General features: G+C 44.2%; 1 long non-coding RNA gene across 2 annotated transcripts in view; it reads right to left on the reverse strand.

The window, feature by feature from the left end:
- Nucleotides 1-20,823, reverse strand: part of LOC124777875 — a 201,556-nt gene that overhangs the window by 104,829 nt on the left and 75,904 nt on the right. The window contains exon 3 of one of the 2 annotated variants that reach the window (XR_007015792.1): nt 9,264-9,477. The exons of the other annotated variant lie outside the window; for it this stretch is intronic. This is a non-coding gene — a long non-coding RNA (uncharacterized LOC124777875). Of the gene's footprint in view, nt 1-9,263; nt 9,478-20,823 lie in introns of those variants that run through there. 2 annotated transcript variants of the gene reach the window in all.

A 20,823-nucleotide genomic window follows, 5' to 3' on the forward strand; every position in this document is an offset into this window, starting at 1 on the left:
CACGAATTGAAATCAATTCAGTCTTTGTCACACATCAAAAATATGATGACTACTGGTAACGCACTGAAGTATCGCTTTCAACTGTATACATTTCTTGCAAATTGTGGTTATTATAAAAACCTACGACAGCAGAAGCGTCGAACTGAACGTCACAAGCCGACCGGAGTGGCCGAGCGGTTCTAGGTGCTACAGTCTGGAACCGCGCGATTGCTACAGTCACAGGTTCGAATCCTGCCTCGGGCATGGATGTGTGTGATGTCCTTAGGTTAGTTAGGTTCAAGTAGTTCTAAGTTGTAGAGGACTGATGACCTCAGCAGTTAAGTCCCATAGTGCTCAGAGACATTTGAACCATTTTTGAACGTCACAATTTTGTTTTGTTACGAAAACATGTGACAGTAGAAGTGTCAAAGCGACTGTCACATTTTTTTCACTCGTCATCATTTGTGAGAGTGACAGGATTGTGAAAAGAAACTGGACTGTGTAAAAATTGGAATTTTGTACGGACGCTGATGACCGCGCAGTTGAGCGCTCCAGAAACCAATCGTCGTCGTCGTCGTCGTCGTCATCATCACATTTCTTTCACTGAGATTTTCATACAAAAATACCATCCAAATTTCCGACTTTTTCGGTGAATTTTCCAAAACTATTCTTTCGTACAAACCTTGTTCTGGAAATTACGAAAGAAAAAAGAAGAAGCAGCCAAAACGGTCGAGCCGCTCTCAAGTGACGGTCTTTCATAAATGCCGCAATCGATTTTTATTTATATAAATGTGATGTACCTGTTTTATTCTGTAAATCTTTGGATACCATGTGTTAATTAGAAATGTGATATGAGCTGTAACCTGAGAAGTTATTTTGGATTATGGTGAATTTATTCTGGGTTAACTCCATTAGGGACAGTTAGGAAAAGCAATATCGTTGGCCGAGGGTAAAGCCTGTGTAGGAGCCCTCTCCCTGGACGCGAGTGTGACGTCAGAGCAAAGCACGCAGGGAACTTACTCGATTGTGAGAACGAGAGAGTGGCGTGCAGTGCACTGCCGGGCCGATATGAGGCGCAGTTGTTACTAGCGAGACACCAAAGGCTTGACGAGTGTGGGCAGATGTAACAGGCTCCAATAACATCAAGATCCTGCCCCATAATTGGTCACTGCGAATCAAGATGCGCGCGCAATATTACAAGGAGCAATGGGAGCACTGTCGACGACAACGAATACGACGGCTTAACAAATCCTCACTCAATGTCAGTCAGTTAGGGTACCATTCCTTTCCAGTTACTGAATACCGGAGTGTCGTTGTTTAAATAGCTAAAAGAAAAGAAATGTAATATTATCAATGCCAGTTTTGTTTGTTTGCCCAAAAGATAACTGAAAGTAATTAATAATGAAGACTCAATCAGTTAACAGTGTTGTTCAATAATATTCAGAGGCAATGTCATTCTTGCTAACTGAGTGAATACCAAGCGAAGTAAAATAACTTAAAAATTTAAGTATTTCTGCCTATTTCAAATTAAAGAAAAGAATAAATTCAGTTCACGTATTTCATATCTTTGTCTGTTGTAATACGAGGTGCATTCAAGTTCTAAGGCCTCCGATTTTTTTTCTAATTAACTACTCACCCGAAATCGATGAAGCTGGCGTTACTTCTCGACGTAATCGCCCTGCAGACGTACACATTTTTCACAACGCTGACGCCATGATTCCATGGCAGCGGCGAAGGCTTCTTTAGGAGTCTGTTTTGACCACTGGAATATCGCTGAGGCAACAGCAGCACGGCCACGGAGAGTGTCTTTCATTGTTGGAAAAAGCCAAAAGTCACTAGGAGCCAGGTCAGGTGAGTAGGGAGCATGAGGAATCACTTCAAAGTTGTTATCAGGAAGAAACTGTTGCCTAACGTTAGCTCGATGTGCAGGTGCGTTGTCTTGGTGAAACAGCACACGCGCAGCCCTTCCCGGACGTTTTTGTTGCAGTGCAGGAAGAAATTTGTTCTTCAAAACATTTTCGTAGGATGCACCTGTTACCGTAGTGCCATTTGGAACGCATGGGTAAGGATTACGCCCTCGCTGTCCCAGAACATGGACACCATTTTTTCAGCACTGGCGGTTACCCGAAATTTTTTTGGTGGCAGTGAATCTGTGTGCTTCCATTGAGCTGACTGGCGCTTTGTTTCTGGATTGAAAAATGGCATCCACGTCTCATCCATTGTCACAACCGACGAAAAGAAAGTCCCATTCATGCTGTTGTTGCGCGTCAACATTGCTTGGCAACATGCCACACGGGCAGCCATGTGGTCGTCCGTCAGCATTCGTGGCACCCACCTGGATGACACTTTTCGGATTTTCAGGTCGTCGTGCAGGATTGTGTGCACAGAACCCACAGAAATGCCAACTCTGGAGGCGATCTGTTCAACAGTCATTCGGCGATCCCCCAAAACAATTCTCTCCACTTTCTCGATCACGTCGCCAGACCGGCTTGTGCGAGCCCGAGGTTGTTTCGGTTTGTTGTCACACGATGTTCTGCCTTCATTAAACTGTCGCACCCACGAACGCACTTTTGACACATCCATAACTCCATCACCACATGTCTCCTTCATCTGTCAATGAATTTTAATTGGTTTCACACCACGCAAATTCATAAAACGAATGATTGCATGCTGTTCAAGTAAGGAAAACGTCGCCATTTTAAGTATTTAAAACAGTTCTCATTCTCGCCGCTGGCGGTAAAGTTCCATCTGCCGTACGGTGCTGCCATCTCTGGGACGTATTGACAATGAATGCGGCCTCATTTTAAAACAATGCGCATGTTTCTATCTCTTTCCAGTCCGGAGAAAAAAAATCGGAGACCTTAGAACTTGAATGCACCTCGTAGCGATATTGTGCAATGGTTTGCTTCGTATTTTAGTGTTGTCAATCTGTTGAGAGTCAAAAGATGCTTATTTGATCCAATAAAGTTCCATACTAATTAAAATCTATTCAAACTACGTAGCTTACAATGGGCAGTAATCTAGTGCACTTAGGTAAACAATCTGAGGTTATGTAAATTACTAACAACGAGCTAGCTTCAGTCAGTCAATAATGTTTTTAAGTGTTTTAAGTGTCTTTTTCCAGACTAACATATCTGAGTATTAACAAAGTATGACAACTGCTTTCTTTGTCCATTACTATTCCGTATCGTATAATGCTGTCAGAAACGTGCCAACTTTCTGTTCCCACACGTACACCCAAACGGTTAGGTACGCATTGCTGTCTACGTTACTGAACAGATATTGGACGGAGAGTCCCAGTTGGGCTAGCGACTGTATTAATTAATTTCATTATTATTTCAATTGGTTTTGTTGTGGTCCCTTTGAATTATGTGATACCCATTTCCATTTCATATTATTTTATGTGCGATGGCACTGTTTTAAGTATTGAACCAGATCCAATTAAGTAGAAAATGCAGAAGGATAGGTTGTTAATTAGAACAAATTATTGTACACTTCCCTCTACTAACCCGTCAAAAATTTTGCCTTGTCCAAAAGTTAAATTCAATACGCGATCACGGTCATATTATCGCATTAACCTATTGGTAAGGGAGGGGGTGGGGGGAGGAGGACGTTGGCAAGGAAAGCCTCCTCTACTTACGAACCAACTGTAACATATCAAAGGACATTATACTGGTGCCAGTTTAGCAACAGAATTATGATTTTTTGTAGGAACAAAAAACCAGTTTTCTCGTTCCGATATCGCCGAAAAACGGTATACAGAAGCAAGACTCGGTGCAGTGGAAAGGATGTGTAGAAGTTGCGCTGCATATGTTTCTATTGGAATTAACGCGGTTTAATAACGGCTTGAGGAAATTGTTGTGGGTTGGCAGGAGAGCCAACACCGGTATGAGAGGAAGCCGAAAGGCACGCGTTTTAGCTCACGCAGGCTGGCGTGAGGTCTGGAACAGGACAAGGAAATTAGACTGTAGAAAAAAACTGACGTAGCTGGTGGAATACTTAACTTTAATCCATAAATGGTGAACGTCGCTCTTGACGGTACATGTTTTACAGTATCAATAGTAACTGGTAATGGCGCCTCGCTAGGTCGTAGCAAATGACGTAGCTGAAGGCTACGCTAACTATCGTCTCGGCAAATGAGAGCGTAATTTGTCAGTGAACCATCGCTAGCAAAGTCGGTTGTACAAGTGCTAGGAAGTCTCTCTAGACCTGCCGTGTGGCAGCGCTCGGTCTGCAATCACTGATAGTGGTGACACGCGGGTCCGACGTATACTAACGGACCGCGTCCGATTTAAAGGCTACTACCTAGCAAGTGTGGTGTCTGGCGGTGACACCACAGAAATGTTATCGGTTTGCAGCAGGAAGCCAGCAGGCGAGTGAGCTGAAACTGTTAGCACCTGTTTGTGAGTCCGCCGTGTCGCAAGGCGGCAGTGGGAGGGGCCCGGCGCAGCCCACGTGCCGCGCACGTTGCGCAACCACGTGGCGACCTCGTCTGATTTATGGGCCGTCGCTCCTCATCGCAGAACACACGCCTTCCACACACCGACCGGTCACAGGAAAAAAAACAGAACCCAAAGTGGCCGCCCGCCCCAGGAGTCTCGCGTGGTTCTCTGCCTTACATCTACGCCTCTTGTAGTTATTACGTTTTAATTACCACCCCGAAATAATCAAGCTGCAACCGTTAAAGTACGTAAAAGGCCTTCTCTACATATTTTTTTTTCGAATGCAACGCATTTTTTCCCAAATTAACGCGAGATGGCGGAAGCATTGGTTGTAGAAGTCTGCATTTTGGATGTTCGGTAAACGTTCCACCTCCATCACCACCCCGTCCCCATTCTGGAAATTCTAGCCAAGCAGCGGTTTCTTCAGCCAAGGGAAGAGGAGGAACTCAATGGTTGCCATGTCAGAATAACACGGATGGTGTGGCAAAATTTTTTGACAGACCAAAGAAGCACCGTTTCTGAATGTATCCTGCTCATGTCCTGGGGCGTTACCGAGTGAGGTGGCGCAGTGGTTAGCACACTGGACCCGCATTCGGGAGGACGACGGTTCAAACCCGCGTCCGGCCATCCTGATTTAGGTTTTCCGTTATTTCCCTAAATCGTTTCAGACAAATACCGGGATGGTTCTATCGAAAGTCACGGCCGATCTCCATTCCCAACCCCATCCCCATCCCCAACCGATGGGACCGATGACGTAGCTGTTGAGTCACCTACCCAATTCAACCAACCAACCGGGGGCGTTCTCATGAAGTAAACGGCACCGCGACGCTTCGATTCGGTACCCTTCTGCATCATTTAGGGCATTTCGCCACTACGCTACTGCGGTATATTGCCCCTTAGAAGCATAATCTCTTAGCACCAAACCATGGCAGTTCCGAAAAATATTCGGCATCGCCTTGCCTGAGGAAGGTTATGCCCTCGTATTTTTGGCAGTGGTGAAACCACACGTCTGTACCGCTTGTTTTGCTCCTTTGTGTCAGGTAGTGATACACTTAGCATTCGTCAATGTCAATTGGGAGTCCACAGAAGCCACCTGAACTGCCCTCAAACACTTCTACGTTTCCGCAGCTGCCTCCGTTCAGCCGGCTTTCTCCAGATGAATCCAGCGGGCGGCGACCTTTGACAAACTCAAAATGTCATGCAAAATGTTGAAAACTGAACGATGACTGATTGGCGCTGTTTCCGCTATCGCCGGTCTTGGAGCACCGCGGTCTTCCCTGCTCTTGCGATATCCAGTTCTCTACAGAGAGCTGCTCTGTCCCTTAGGTCTTGTTTGATCACACTGGAAGCTTCTAGGGACCTGACAAAAGCTTCACTGAGCGCCGTGGCCGCACACTTCCATCGCTTCCGCGAAGCTGTTGCTCTTCAAAGAAAGAGAACGAATTATTGCACGATATTCCACTTCGTCGGCTGGTTGCGTTATTTTTATTGTGGCGCCTCCAGCGGCGTGCTACGGTACTGTGATGCGAGTATTTTAATTATGTGCCAGGCTGCAGGCATGCACGTGAAAGAAAACAACTGTGCGCCTTCATTTTTTCGATGCGTCTGTGAACAAGGTGCGGCGCTTAAATCCGGACAAATGAAACTTTTTTTTAAAGAAAATTTACTGAAACAAAACACAAATGAAAATCCTTTTACATATGTAAGTAGTCGTATATTTCTAGAAGAGTAACATAGCAGCCCCCCCCCCTCCCCTCCCCTCTCAGCCGCAATGACCACCTCCAATCTTTTCCTGAAGCGGTCGCACGCACTCTTTAAAACAGCGCTGTCCATATTCGCGAATTCTGCTTCGACAGCGGTGCGTAGAGATGCGACATTAGGGTGCTCTGAACACAGTAGTCGAGGAGTTTCAAATCCGGGCTATTCGGGGGCCAGGACTCCTTTGGCCAGAACATGTCATCGTTATCCGTGGGCCAGGTTTGGCCTAAATGGCTCGTATGAGGTCTCCGACGCATTGCTCGCTCGCTGACATTCAATACTGACGCCAGTCTCCTCAGAGATTGCCCCGGGTCCTCCGAAATCAGCGCGTGAGCGTTTTCGATGACTGCTGTGGTACGTGACACGAATTGCCTCGAATGAGGTTTCCTCGTCGGCTTCCCCAGACTTCTCCGAAGCATTATACTTGGTCACAATATCGTAAACAGTTGATTTCGGGTACCGAAGAATCGAACTATTTCAGTGGGCGAACGCCCATCGCGAAGACGTCCGATAATCGCGGCTCTTCGGTTGTACTCGCGCTTTTCTCTAACATCTCGGCCATTTTGAGGTTCCGGCTATTTACTACTGTATAGCTACACTATTGATGACAAACATTTGGAGACAGCGTCTGCCGTAAAATATCTAGGCCTACCTATCCAGAGCGACCTTAAGTGGAATGACCACATTAATTAGATAGTGGGAAAATCAGATACCAGACTCCGATTAATCGGAAGAATCTTAAGGAAATGTAGCTCATCCACGAAAGAAGTGGCTTCTAAGGCGTTTGTTTGCCAGATTCTTGAGTACTATTCGTCTATCTGGGATCCCTATCAAGTAGGATTGATACAGGAGATAAGAGAAGATCCAACGAGGAGCGGCGCGTTTCGTCACATCGTTTAGCTGGCGAGAGAGCGTTACGGGGATGCTAAACAAACTCCACTGACAGACATTAAGAGAGAGGTGTTGTGCATCACGGAGAAGTTTACTATTGAAATTTTGGGACAGCACTTTTCAGGAAGACTCGGACAACATATTACTTCCCCCGATATACATCTCGCGTATTGACCACGAGGAGAAAATTCGAAAAATTAGAGCCAATATAGAGGCTTACCGACAATCAATCTTCCCACGCACTCTTCGCGAGTGGAACAGGGTTGGAGGGATCAGATAGTGGCACCGAAAATACCTTCCGCTACACACCATTAGATGGCTTGCGGATATGATGTAGATACAGATATTACTAGATGCCTATGGCTTTCAAGAACGCCATCGCGACCTCCGGGCGGAAATAGGATATTGCAGGAAATTCAAATTGAAATTTGTCTGGATTTGAGCGCTGCACCCTATATTCGTCTTGTGTTGCTCGATTATTACCTTCGTAAGTTTCGTAGAGTTTCGCTGAAAAGTGCTGGTTGGTCACTAATGACTTCTTTTTCCTTCCGTTCCCGTATTTTATGCAAGTACGGGAACAGAGTTTAGCTCCACGACGACTGTAATGCATTCAAATACAGAAACCACCTGACCGACGATGTGACGCAGTGGTTAGCACACAGGACTCACATTCGGGAGGAAGACGGCTCAAACCCGCATGTGGCTATCCAGATTTAGAAATTCCGTGATTGCAAATGCCGGGATGGTTCCTTTGAGGGGGCATGGTCGATTTCCTTCCCCATCCTTGATACTATCCGAGCTTAAATGACCTTGATGTCGACGGGACGTTAATCCCAATCTTCCTTCCTTCTTCTGCAAACCACCTACTCGAGCTGAGTTAAGAAACCAAAACTTCTTTGGTATCACAGAAATGACAGTGACTGTGGTAAATCAAAACAATGTATGCAGAATTTTCGTACAGAGTCACTGAATAACTTTTTTCAAATTATGCCTTTCAATACTTCACACCCTTTGAATCCATCTTCAGGTGCACTGCCTCTTAGAGTGTCGACATGCGTCTTCTTACATGATTTCTTGGATTTTGTGTTACCAAAAACCACGTCATATAGAGTGCATACTTCGAATATTAAACTGCTCTCCAAAACTTAACGACGAGGTGTGTGTGTATTACATCGAGGACCTAGAAACGACAGAGAGGCTTCGTCCAGCTGTAACCCAACAACAGGCCACAGCAGTCCACCCACCCCTCCGCAATCGCCGACACGGTGTAACTCAGGCGGAAGAAGTGGAATCAGCCCTCATTCGCCGAGGTGGATGGAAAACCGCCTTAAAAACCATCCACAGGCTGGCCAGCACACCGGACCTCGACCCTAATCCACCGGGCGGATTCGTGCCGGGGACCGACACGCATTCCCGCTCGCGTTAGACCGCGCGGCTATCCGGGCGTGGTTAACGACGAGCTAGATGAAGTAACATAACATTTTAACAACACGGTAGAAATGAATGGAAGGGTGGAAGCAAGTGGCCAGAGGTCTCCCAGTTGTGCACAGAAGGTTGGACATCACACGGAGTGAGGTCAGCGTGGCTGTAGCGCCAATGGGGCTGTAGGGAACGCGCCTCCCGCCTTTTGTAATGTCCAAGTCGCCACCATAATGGTGACTTCGGTGTAATTATTGTCTTTTAATAACAGTGTTATTTCTGATTGTCTCATTGCGAATTTCTTTCAATTACCTTCAGTATTACACTGTAGCAGTTCTTTCTATGTATGGTCCACGTTTCATTGAGCTACGTTACTTGACAACGACACTTCATGTGAAAATTACTTTTATCCTTAAGTTTTGAAAACCATTCTACGGTAAAAGATTATTGTTGTGGATGGAATCATTTCTTACCACTGTAGTAGTTGTGACTAGATGAAAGTACAATAACGTGGCCGTAACTGTGGGTTCTTTGATTGCTTGTGAGGAGGCACACAGGAACTATTAACTCATGATATATTAGTTCTCTTTATTAGAATAATGAGTGAACGATTTACTTAACTTTGACACACTTCTTTGCCACTAAACAATTTACAACTGTCATTGACTAGCAAAGCAACACTTGATGAATTAATTAACAAACTGTTCTCTTGAGGTACAATGTTTAACATTTATTAAAGTAAAAGTTGATCAGAAACTTTAACGACTTGTTGGTTCTACACTACGATGTTGACTCCTCCAGATAACGTCACGACCTGGGCTGGGCTCTTGCATGTTCGTCATTATGTTGACCTCATCGCGACGGTGCTGCTGTACTGACAGGAAGGCGTGGTCTTCTGGAGTTGTTGGTTGTTGCAGACTGCAGGAAGCCCTCCATAATATCTGTGGTATCGATTCGCGCTGGCGACACTGGTGTGGCACTGCTATCTCTGGACGATAACACAGTAATTACGTAAGACAGCTCCAGAAACATAGAAAACGGTATAATACACCGTAGTATGACCGGCACTCTTCAGGTGGAAACTTATAAGAGGATACTAAGCTGTTACTTATTTGGTGTCTCCCTGCCAATTTCAGAGACTGGATGCATATTAATATGTAATTAACAGTCTTACTCTTTATCTGACATACTTATGAACAGATTAATGATAAAGATTGGATCACGCAAGGACAGTAGCTACATTGTGGGCAATAAGCATATTACAGAAACGGCAGCATTCCACCATATCCACAAAATTCAATATTCGCATACCACTGTATACCAATAGGAAATTAAGACAACAGTTAACACACAAAAACACATACAGACGAAAACTGAAACAACAGTGAATGCAAATTTTGATATGAAAATTGTTCTGCTTATCACACAAAAGAGAATGAAAGAAAGTTTTCGAAACGCATTCAAGAATGTACTGTCACATTTTAAGTGAATCACTTCAAGAAATCATAGTAATAGACATGTAGGACACAAAAACAAATACATCCTCCACACTACAGCTAACAAGAAACAGCTCAATTTAGAAGAAAAGCTGAAGATATACATATATCTACATGAATTTAGGTAGCACTAAATTCAACGTATAAGTAAAGTGAAATCTACAGTTGTGAGTTGTTACTACTTTACAGACCCATTTTACTAACATATATGCATACTCTGAAGTTAATTCGTGCCTAAATAGTTAATATGTAACACATTAGTAGCTTCTGTGAGTTTATAACTCTAAATGTGGCGAGCAGTTTTATCGTACCAGATTTGAAAACTATCTGCAATCTTTAGTTTGTTGACATGAAATGTTTATATCGAATAGGAAACTGAAACGAATGCGATTTAGAAATACAGTACACTCTCTTTACTGTGTTTCTCGAACTATTTTACGATGGTAGACTGATAAGAAATGGCTCTATCCATAATAGTATAACCTTCTTTGTAGTAATATTTGTATACGTCGTTTTTATGAAGATGAGATACGTAAAATACGCAGGTAGTTGTGAAAGTAAGTTACACATGTCTCACGCTAAGATCATTGCGCAACTTGAGTACCTCACTGTCAGAAGAGGGTTAATGTTCCGGATTTAGTGCAGACACAGTTCTGGTTCTGCAAGTATGAAAGGTGCACCGCAGTGTGAGAGCGAAGTGGCGAAGCAATTGGAAACGTTCTCCAATGTTGAAGTGGGCGAGGCAGTATGAGTCTTGTGAGGAAAAAAAAATTTGTAAATTGCACACAGATTCACTGAGAAGTTCTGCGATATACGGACCAAATGCAACATTCCATCCAGCCGTAGTGACATGGTGCCAACAAAATTCGGTGACGCTGTTCGGGCAACTCACATCTTGCACGACGCGATTTCCACCTTTTCGGCAAACTGAAAGAACATCTGGGAGGGAAGGAGATTTTGCAGCGATGAGAACGTTCATACGACGGTTCTCGTCTGGCTCTGTGGCCAATATACAAAACTGTCTGACGTTTCGGCCACTATTGCAAAAGGAAAGTGTCAGCTCAGCACAAATCCCTGAAGAAGGCCTCTTGCAATAGTGGCCGAAAAGTCGGTCAATTTTATATACTGGTCAACAGGCCAGAAGATATTTATTGACAGTGACAATGGCCGCGGAAGCCTATGCTTACATATCAGCAGGAGGTTCCCACGGTTATTTACAAAGACACGGTGTCTATGTTGAAATATAGTGTTATGTACCTGTGTCTCTTTCAAGTGTAGTGGAGAGGTCAATGAAATGACTTTGCCTGCCGTAACAACGTGTAACTTACATTTCGACGTTCCCTCGCAACATGCTGACGCTGTTAAGAGCAGAAGCACCTGAAGATGGTTCCACAGCGTCCGAAATGCGTTCCAGTGCCGTAATTAAATTACTATCTTTTGCATCTGCAGGCGGAATTCATTCATCATTAATTTCTACAATGAAATAACGGATTGGGTACTTGGAATCTTGTTCAATACGTGTAACTCACTAACGAATGGTCCGCCTCCGGCAGCTGAGTGGTCAGCGCGACAGAATGTCAATCCTAAGGATCTGGGTTCGATTCCCGGCTGGGTCGGAGATTTTCTCCGCTCAGGGACAGGGTGCTGTGTTGGCCTAATCATCATCATTTCATCCCCATCGACGCGCAAGTCGCCGAAGTGGCGTCAAATCGAAAGACTTGCACCCGGCGAACTGTTTACCCGACGGGAGGCCCAAGTCACACGACATTTTACTAACAAATGCATATGATCTGCAGAAGCACAAGGCCACACTTCGATTCTGTACTGTGGGAGGATAGAGAGAGAGAGAGAGAGAGAGAGAGAGAGAGAGAGAGAGAGAGAGACGTTTGGCACTGCTGGATGGGAGATCTGAGGGGTTCAAAAAATGGCTCTAAGCACTATGGGACTTAACATCTGAGGTCATCAGTCCCCTAGACTTAGAACTACTTTAACCTAACTAACCTAAGGACATCACACACATCCATGCCCGAGGCAGGATTCGAACCTGCGACCGCAGCAGCAGCGCGGTTCCAGACTGAAGCGCCTAGAACCGCTCGGCCACAACGGTCGGCTGTGAGGGGTTGTTCAAGGGCTTGTGTTGTATCCGTGGTGTATTTATTGAGTGTAGATGACAGTAATGAGTGTGTGTACCGTGTCGTTTCATGTCTGTGCTGTAAGATGATCAAGAAGGTGGAAAAACTCCTCTCGAATAGCGCCAAGGGGATCGCAGTGTTACAGTCCCTATCCGACCTATACATCACAAACAACAGCATCAGATGTCCTCATTACATGTGACACCATGAACAGGTCTGGAATGTAATGCAGGACATTGCCGCAAAGTCTGGCGACGAGGAACTTTACGGCACCAGATTCTCCCCCCCCCCCCCCCAAACCAGAGCCAGTCAAATAATGGTAGAAACATTTTCTTCCACCAGCAAGATTCGAGCCTGCTGCCTCCAAGCGCCACCACACAGGGGTGCTCAGGATGGCGGTTATCGCTGAAACAACTGGTTTTCGGTTAACTCAGACTTTTTCCGAGTGTTAAAACCGCTCAAAGTAACAGGTTTCTGACATATCCGATTTTCCGTTTCTGCTACTATTACTTCCTGAAATAAATCGAACAAAGATTGAAAATATTTGGCTGTCTCTGTTTCAAGATACACAGAATCTAAATATAAAATTAAACAGGCAAATGAAAGAAAACTCAGTCTGTCCACTATTCACTGCTTTTCTGGGGAAATGATAAGTGGAGGAAAACTGTGGTATCACATACCTACACCACTCCACAGACGTTACAGTTGGCAACGAAACTGCGAGTTTCCGGCAGACATCGACAGCAGTCGTCCGGTGTCCAGCGGACCCAATGGAGCACGCTTGCTGAGCCGCGCCTCCGGCAGCTCCGCACCACAAGCGCCCTCTGCCGCCGCGATACAGGACGGCTGGCGGCAGCCACACAGCCCACATGCATTCGGAGCCTCTTCCCTGTGTGGCGTTACGCAGACGTCGCCTAGTCGCGGCTCGTACAGAGTCGTCCATGCTTTAGCACAGAGAACCAGACTCTGTTCCTTGCTGCATTATTTGGTAACGAGCCGCACATTTGGACAGGATTTGTGATTGGTGTAAAGTATAGCAGCTAACTCTAAATATAGGTAAATATAAATTAATGCAGATTAATAGGAAAAAGAATCCCGTAATGTTTGAATATTCCATTAGTAGTGTAGCGCTTGACGCAGTCACGTCGATTAAATATTTGGGCGTAACATCGGAGAGTGATATGAAGTGGGACAAGCATGCAATGGCAGTTGTGGGGAAGGCGGATAGTCGTCTTCGGTTCATTGGTAGAATTTTGGGAAGATGTGGTTCATCTGTAAAGGAGACCGCTTATTAAACACTAATACGAACTATTCTTGAGTATTGATCGAGCGTTTGGGATCCCTATCAGGTCGGATTGACGGAGGACATAGAAGCAATTTAGAGGCGGGCTGCTAGATTTGTTACTGGTAGGTTTGAGCATCATGCGAGTGTTACGGAAATGCTTCAGGAACTCGGGTGGGATTCTCTAGAGGAAAGGAGGCATTCTTTTCGTGAATCGCTACTGAGGAAATTTAGAGAACCAGCATTTGAGGCTGACTGCAGTACAATTTTACTGCCGCCAACTTATATTTCGCGAAAAGACCACAAAGATAAGATAAAAGAGATTAGGGCTCGTACAGAGGCATATACGCAGTCATTTTTCCCTCGTTCTGTTTGGGCGTGGAACAGGGAGAGAAGATGCTAGTTGTGGTACGAGGTACCCTCCGCCACCACCGTATGGTGGATTGCGGAGTATGTATGTAGATGTAGAAATACAAATTAGGTAAATGTGTTTCACTATGTCAACTTGTTCGCTAATCATTTCAGCTCCTGTTCAGATTTCCTGGAACGACAGTTGTCGCACCACTCTGTACCCACCTCTCCTTACTTTTGCCTACACAACAAATGGTACAAAAAAAAATTACCGTATTCTCCGACTGATTCTAATTTTTTGAAACTCTGTTGAAAAGTCAACTTGTAATCGGGGATCATACCGCTATTTGGGCATTACATATAGTCAGTGCAAAGGGTGAAAAATGGAGTTAAAAAACTCTGTTTCTCGTGTTAATTTGTCCGTTTTCAAGGGTTTGGAGCAGATGAAGGCATATTGTGTGGACAGAGGCAGCAGATCAGCAACTTTCTACTTTATCGAATACTGTGAATGAATTGTTGTTAAGTTTTTAATTTATTACTGTTGCTACCGTTTCCTTCCTCACTTTTATTTAATACAAATGGCAGACAAATCTTTAATCTTTCAAGCAAATGAAGCACAGAACTTCACTGTTACGTCATTTGTAAAAATATATACAGAGTAGGGTTGGTGCCATTCTGCAGTACAACAGCTGTCTGGCGACGACACCGAGAAACTACCGTATAGACCAGGTGGAGCAAGTCTTGCGCACTGACGTACATACGTACATTAGACACTATTGTCTCAGCAATGCTGTAAGACTTTTTGTGCCTACGTGTCTGTTGCTCGTTTCTATCGACATTGTTATCAAAAGCCGGACGGTCGCAGGTTCGAATCCTGGATGTGTGTGATGTCCTTAGGTTAGTTTAGGTTTAAGTAGTTCTAAGTTCTAGGGGACTGATGACCTCAGATGTTAAGTCCCATAGTGCTCAGAGGCATTTGAACCATTTGTTATCAAAATAGCGCACATCGCTTTTCCCACTTCCTATAAAAACGCAGTATTTCAATACACTGCAAACTTTACGTGTAAAAATTGCCCCTTTTTTTTTAAAAAAAACGTTAATTTAAAAAGAAAAAATTTTAGCGTTGCTCTTATGGCTAATTGATACTTCGGTTTTTTACTCGGTTAATAGTAAGGAGTAAAAAACACTTGATTTAACCGAGACCACACAAATACCGAAAAAAAACCGTTATTCAGAACCAAAATACCAGCATCGGTTTTAACCGGTCGTTTTTCCCATCCCTAAGGTGTGCGCTAAGCGACGTCGTCGCTTTAGGCGACAAGGCGCTCTGAGGAACGCTTGGAATGCTCGGCCATCTGCAGAGCCAGCGGCGGCTCTTCCCCGTATGGGGCCTACGTGGGCCACTTACCGCTTGCCGCCACTTAATGGCGCGCGACACGCGATGCGAGAGCGCGGTACCACGCGGAAGACGCTGCACGGAGCTCCTGCGCACTCGTTAGACGCACTGGCCTCCAAGCAGAGGAGAGCTTGGTTCAAATCTTCATTCAGGTATTCCATTCTCGTTTCTCGAAATCAGTTTGTTTGAATGTCAGAATGGTTCCTTGGTTGCTTAGTTGTTTGCAATTTCTGCAGATCTAACAGAAAATATGGAATGAATCAGTTTTACGATCATAATACTGTACTTTGCCAGTGAAAAATATGACACCTTCTGACCATTTACATGATCCCAAAATATCTTCTGCTGGCTGTCATCCATAGCTTTGATAAAGTTTAGAAATGATATCATATAACATAGTAAGGACTCAGTCAAACATCATGAATACACAAAATGTAGGACAAAAACAGTGTTTCGAACAGACATACAGGTAACATATAGGTAATACTTACAGCTTTGGTTAATAGCAAGAGCTACACTGGAATACAGTGACGTCAAAAAAGGAGCACAATGACAAGAAAGTTGACTGGAAACTGGATAATGAAATAAGAATCAGCCGCCAAGAGCTTGAAAACGCTGAACAGTATATACTTCCTAAGTAGGGAGTAAAGATCTTTACATGGCAAAGAATACAGCAAATAATAACACGTTCTATCAGCATGCGTAGTTTGAGACATTTCAAGTGTGTGCAGAATGGCGCCGTACGTGTCGTACCACACAGGACCGACTCGTAAGCGGAAACGAACTAAGACTTTAGGTAAACCGTTCCAGCAGCACTGAATACTACAGCCACACCGCGAATATAACTGCCAAAGTCCACAGACATATTGACACTCCCAAGATAAATGGTGCTCAACCTTGCACGAATACACGCATAAAGAGCCACTTTTAACGGTATTTGCTGTCAACTAGCCTAAATGCCAGGGAATATAAACAACTTGCATGTATAAGAAGTACAGCTATTGAAAGGCACTTCGGAGAAATAGAAGAAACGGACTGCAATACTACTATGAAGTCAGTTCCCCGTCTAATATTATATTTATGAACGTCACTGTTGTTTTCGAACTCTGATTGATTATTGACAACAAGGCTGATAAGAGAGTAAACATACTTCACGATAAAGGATGACAGCCAAAACCAGTTGCAGGATAAAAATTTATTAAAATTTCTTGACCAAGGTTTCGGTACATTAAATATACCTTCATCAGAAGTATAAAATCTGAAATTACATCATGTAATGGAGATTAATAAAACAATCGGCACATAGTCATGTTGTACAAATAGAGAAGATGTCTCAATTATTGACGACGCCTTTGGCATAATTGTTTTATTAATCTCCATTACATGATGTAATTTCAGATTTTATACTTCTGATGAAGGTATATTTATATGTACCGAAACCTTGGTCAAGAAATTTTAATAAATTTTTATCCTGCAACTGTTTTTGGCTGTCATCCTTTATCGTGAAGAAATTCAACAGTTGCTGTTGCAGCCATGTTTAAAATCTTGAGAGTAAACATAATGTAACGCTGCTGTGACTATGCGCAGCTATTTGAAGGGCTGTCTACAAAACTCATTAAAAAAAAAAGGGAGATCTACATCTACATTCATCTACATTTATACTCCGCAAGCCACCCAACGGTGTGTGGCGCAGGGCACTTTACGTGCCACTGTCATTACCTCCCTTTCCTGTTCATAAGACACACGGGACTGCAAATGTCGGGAAATTCCCCAAAAAACTAAAAACTAAACTCCGCCCGTATAGGCCACGAAGGCCCAATGGTACCGACCGGCCGCCGTGTCATCCTCGGCCCATCGGCGTCACTGTATGCGGATATGGTGGGGCACGTGATCAGCACACCGCTCTCTCGGCCGTATGTGAATTTACGAGTACAGATCCGCTACTTCTCAGTCAAGTAGCTCCTCAGTTTGCTTCACAAGTGCTGAGTGCTCACCGTTTGCCAGCAGCGCTCGGCAGACCGGGTGGTGACCCATCCAAGATCTAGCCCAGCCCGACAGCGCTTAACTTCGGTGATCTGGCGGGAACCGCTAAACTCCCCAAAAGTGGAATGACAAACATTGAACACGTGGTGTCACCAGATGACGCACCACGCCTCACGCGCAGCTAACGGGTTGTCGATGCTATCTTCGCCGGTAGAGGCAATGCTGCATATCGCTCTGCTACGTTGTTCTGTTTTCCAACACATTTTGTAAATGTGATATGTTTTAATGTAAACGTTACAAAATTATTGGCCTCTGTGTGAACAAGCAACATTTGTCCTAAGATTGCGTTTCTTTGGATTTGTCGGTTTTTTTTGTTTACAGTGCGTATTTAGTAAAAAACTCGTAGGTAATCTATTGTTAGCGATGCAATTCGGTAGCTTATACATGTATGTATACATATGTATTTATTTACTTCTGACGCAATACGATTGGTTTTTGTTGTATTGTACTTTGCAGTTAACCAGCGGAGACCACAGGATCGGTAAACAAAATAATAAATCCTACCTCAATGTAAACACATACCGCAATGCAAAATGACACTGCATGCCAGTCTTAAGACTCGAAGCCTAAGCCTAACACACTAAATTCGTGCACTTGGACCCGGAGCCACACCGACGTAAACACGGGAGACGGGTTGAGATGAGCAGGTGCGACAGACCGATAGGCTCAACTGCTGCACATGTGGTGAGATACGTCATCCTGAGAACCACCCACTTTCAACATCCGTCATCCACTTTTGCGTTATTTCTCGACATTTGAAGTCCCGTGTGTCTTGTAGTAAATTACTTGTCTCAGCGTCATGTACGTCGCTTCCGGGGTTTTTAAGACGAGTTACAGCAGATTATGATGCCATAAGATATTTGTGATTGAAAATATGAAAATTTCAGAAAATATGTTATTAAATGCGACGCAACAATTTCACACTTTAGGTATTTAAGGAGATATGTAACATACGACATCCGGATTACGTCCTTATCAGCATACACACCTCAGATTTTTTGAATACTCGGCTCCACTTACTGATTCACCACCATGTATTATTTCTAATACTATGGTCAAGCCTTGTGCGGCTCAAAATTGCATGTATTGTATTTCATCTACGTTCAGTGGCAACTCGATTGCACAAAAGCATTTATTAGATTCCAAGAAAAAAGAGGAAGCAATGTGTTTGTCTTAAGAGCATTTCCGTGAAAGTCGCTGGTTTATCCAGATTATTATTGGCTGGTTGGTTGATTTGGGGGGAGGGGATCAAACAGCGAGGTCATGGTTCCCATCAGATTAGGGAAGGATGGGGTAGGAAGTCAGCCGTGCCCTTTCAAAGGAACCATCCCAGCATTCGCCTGAAGCCATATAAGGAAATCACGGAAAACCTAAACCAGGAAGGGTGAACGCGGGTTTGAACCGCCGTCCTCCCGAATGCGAATCCAGGTGCTAACCACGGCGCCACCTCGCTCGGTCTGATTATTTTACTTGCAATGTCGGCAAAGATAACTTTCCTGTTTCTTGGATGTATGGTGGAAGATAGTTCAAATACAAAGAGGAACAGCGAACACAATTTCGATACCTCTGATTTTGTATCGACCCCTCCAGGTCACGGCCTACGGTCTTTGTTTCGCAGAGCACGTGCCTCGTCTCTCATGATGGTGGCGTCGGCGAAACTGAACTGTAAACATCCATGTTTCTTTATTTCTTGCCGGGCGGCCTCAAGTTATACTTCAAACATGTATATCTGCTGTAATTTTACTTTGCGGCGAAGTGTACGCGATTTTGAAAGTTACAGGAAGATTACAATTCTGTACAAACAGAGTCTCGAACCGGAAACTTTGCCTTTCACGGAAATGCACCCAGGTACGTCTCATGATTCTCCCTCAGAGATTCAATTCCACAACTCTTCGCTAAAATACTTAGGAGTAGTCGACCGGAGAAACCTACAGTGGACTGACTGAACAAAAACTGGTACTAGGCTGAGATTTACTGGAAGAATCCTAGGGAAAAGAAATTCATCCCTAAAAGAAGTGACTTAGAAAACACCCATTCGACCAATTCTTGCTTAACGCTCGTCAGTGCGGGGCTCATGCCAGGTAGGTTGTATAGAGGAGATGGAGAAAGTCCAACGACGTGAGGCGAAATACGGAATTATCAAACTTTATTGACAGTCAATATAAGAGAATCTTTGTGCATTATGGAGAGTTTTACTGCTGAAGTTCCAATAGGATAAGACGAAGATATTGCTTCATCTCCCCTAACGACCACAATGCCAAAAGCAGAGACATGGAAGCACATAGGGGACTTACCAACAGTCCTCCTTCTGACTTACCAATGTCGACTGGAACAGGAAAAGGGGGGGGGGGGGGGGGAAGAGAAGAAGAAGATACAGTAGCGCATCACAAGGTGGTTTCTGGAATACAGCTGTTGATAGAGATGTACGTTGCTATTTTCCAAAATTTGGAGAATCATAGTAGTACTGGAAGACAACACATCGCAGCTTTTATCCTCAGCTTAGTGTTGTTTACAGAATGGAACTTTTACTCCGCAGTGTAAAACAGAGGAGAAGTACTGGCCGAACTGAAAATGTGAGGCTGGGTTCAGAGCCGTGCTTGGATAGCTCAGTCGGTAACAACTTCGTTACAGAAAGGGAAGTCTTGCGTCCGAGGACCGAGTGACACACAGATTTAATCTGCCAGCAAGTGGCATATACGTAAGCTGTCTCAAAATTGGAATCAACGTAGCTTAAAGTTGGTTTAACTACTACCGATGAAAATTACATATTTGTTAGTATATAATTTCAACCAAACGTAATAAAGGAGATTTGCATTCTATTACGAACTTACACCTTTTGTACAGGATGGGTAAACTACAACTGGCCCGAAAATTTGCACGCCAAACACAAATTCTAACACTACGCAGCGGCTGTTCACCGTACATGCAGTTACTGAAGATTATTCTGGTGAATAATGACACTTGTTTAGTGAATACACATACCTGGACAGGCTGAAGCTGGCCTCTTGTAAGGAAATGAAAAACTGACGATCCGAATGTACTGATACCATTTGATTAAGAAGACAGCGGCAGAACAGAACAGGAGCCGGTTGGATTGCCAGCTTTAACTCATGTAGAAAATAAAATGTGAAATAATAAATGTGCAGATCTTCGGAAACGAGTTGATGCCAAGTTGCACGAAAATTGTGTCCACCGCGACTGTGCGGTGCTTCCTTGATGGGACCGAGCAATTTCTAACTAGGATCCAGCAGTTTCACTCAGCATCAGTTAGGTCGTGTCGTGAGCAGTCAACACGCGGCTTCCGCGTAGGCACTGTCCATCACAGACGACACGCCATGCTGCCGAAAGTCTGGCAATAAGACATCGCGCACTTGAAGGAGCACTAAGATCCTTTAAAAATAGAGCAGGGTGTTTTACTCTTCGCCAGTCGTAAACAATCCAACTTATTCAGGACGCGAAAGAGGCGCAGACACACACTCAACAAACAAAACTCGATAATTTTATTTCCAACAGGCTATAGCGTCTGTGAGTAAATCAGTGACCTTGTTCAATGTGTAATGTAGGAATTCGAATAGACTCTCCCTCTCTACGCTCTTGTAACAAACACAGTTGAGATGTGAGGTGGTGCGGCACA

This window comes from Schistocerca piceifrons, chromosome 2 (genome assembly GCF_021461385.2).
Source record: "Schistocerca piceifrons isolate TAMUIC-IGC-003096 chromosome 2, iqSchPice1.1, whole genome shotgun sequence".
NCBI lineage: Eukaryota > Metazoa > Arthropoda > Insecta > Orthoptera > Acrididae > Schistocerca > Schistocerca piceifrons.